Source organism: Mauremys reevesii, linkage group 1, assembly GCF_016161935.1.
Source record: "Mauremys reevesii isolate NIE-2019 linkage group 1, ASM1616193v1, whole genome shotgun sequence".
In the NCBI taxonomy this organism is placed as follows: Eukaryota; Metazoa; Chordata; order Testudines; family Geoemydidae; genus Mauremys; species Mauremys reevesii.
Genome location: NC_052623.1, coordinates 148,137,273 through 148,139,622, shown reverse-complemented (window position 1 = coordinate 148,139,622; position 2,350 = coordinate 148,137,273).

Here is a 2,350-nt window from a genome sequence, read left to right as displayed (position 1 = left end):
TTACAGTTAACATTTCTGGCCTTTGATGATGAGGGCATCATCTATTCATATAGTTTGGTAATATTTTTAAAGGGCCCAAGACAAAAAATGTAAGAGATAAGAGATAGGCTTAGATGGTAAATAGCATCTTTGTTGAACTGTTGTTTGTCCAGTTGGGACCCTTGCACAATCCCTTTAATGAGAGTTGCAGACGCATGACAGCAGGGGCGGCTCTAGACATTTTGCCGCCCCAAGCATGGCGGCATGCCACGGGGGGCGCTCTGCCGCTCGCCGGTACCATGGCTCAGGTGGACCCTCCGCAGGCATGCTGCCAAAGGCACCCTGCCTGCCGCCCTCCCGGAGACCGGCAGAGCGCCCCCTGCGGCATGACACCCCAAGCACGCGCTTGGGGTGCTGGGGCCTGGAGCCGGCCCTGCATGACAGTCATAAAACAGGCCATAAAAGTGGTAAGAGGAAGCTTTGATCAATATTACATCTACAAGTGAAATCCCGGTTTGAAGTTTTGATTTCACAAATTACTAAAGGAGAGCCTCAAATTAGCAAACACCACTCCATAGGATTTAGGGACTCATTCATTTTGATTAGAAAACCCTTTGTGGTTACCCATTTATGGCCAGATTTTCAGATGAGCTGACCACTTCCTGCCCTAAAATACAAAGAAATTATGGGTGTCTCAACACCACTAAAATTCAGTCCACCAAGATACTTGGAATATGAAATTAAGATCCTGAACCTATGAAATGCTGAAAACTCCTATGAGGTGCTGAGCACCTTCAGGTCCCAGGTAAGTACTTCAGGATCAGGTCCTGACAAAATTCTGCTGGACGTGTGGTACTACTGAACATATGTGTTAAAAATACCATTGAAAAAAATCTGAGTTTAAGCATTACTTTATTGTCTGGGCTGAACAGAAAGCTGTGGCCATGGCCTCTAGTTGAGCGGTAGCAATATTACATTGGCTAGGTAACATTCTGCAAGAGGGAAATGGTAAATAACTTATTGATAGATATTTCCTGGAAGACAAAGAAAGTCCAAGTGCCAATAAAATTGGAAAACTGAAAAAAAATAAAAATAAACCAACTAGAAATAGAACACTGAATGAAATGAAGAGGCAACACATTTGCATCTGATAAAATGTTACCTCCTTGTGTAATTGACCTATGGAAGCCATCACCAGAAGATATTTCAGAGGCAAAAATCCTTACTAAGATTCCAAAAAGAGTGATATTTATATGAATAATAAGAATATGGTTTGCAGTTAAAATATCTACAATAAAAATATCTAAGTGATATAATGATTCAGGGCATAAACCAAACAGTAGCTTCCTGGGATTAGCCAAAAACTTCCACTATAATAATTTTGTTATTAAATTGTCAATTATGAGAAGATTTTACAGCTCTCTCTAATGCACCCATGACTGGTCATTATCACAGCCAGGACTCCTGGCTAGAAACATAAGGATAATGCATGGAATTGCAAAATTTTCTTTAAGTGGGCATAAGGTAGGCATTGGGGTTGGTTTGGTTTTTGTTTTTTTTTCAAATTTTCATACTTTTTAAAGGTCACAATTTTTTATTCAGGTCTACCTTTCATGTCCTTTGCATTGAACCCTGCATAATTAGTCCCTACATGCCTGGTTTTATCCAGATGTGAGGCTTGCACTTTAGCTTGTATGGGATACTGTGCTAGATGGTCAAGTGTCATATTTAGAGAAGTAGTTTCTTAACATCTTAAGTGACTAATTCTTGGAAGAGTAAATCATGAGAGAGGAGCCGCTATTCTTGACTTAGTCTAAGTACCACTTAGGAGTTAGGTCAAGACTATATTTGAGTCATTGAGTAATAGTGACCACCATATAATTACATTCTATTTCCTATGGAGAAGAAACACACCAAAAACTAACAGGGACACTGTCATAAACAGATAGTAAGGGTTAAGGTCTCTTTTACCTGTAAAGGGTTAACAAGCTCAGAAACCTGAGGAACACCTGGCCAGAGGACCAATCAAGGGACAATATAATTTCAAATCTCTGTGGAGGGAAGCCTTTGTCTGTGTTCTTTGTTTTGAGTTCGTTCTCTCTTTGGATTTAAGAGAGGCCAGACATATTCTTCAAGTTCTCCAAGGTTTCCTGAAGTATTTTCTTCTATTCAGTATAGTGAGTATTAGTTAGAAGGTGGTTTAGTCTTATAATTGATTTCTACATTTGCAATTGTGTGTTTGCTAAAGAAATATCTTTATTTCTGTTTTCTGTTACTTGATTATTCTGAGAAAGGGGGCGGGGAAGCCTCTCCAGGTTTATAAGTTAGACCCTGTATTTTTGCATCCTGGTAATACAGAGATAGTGTACTT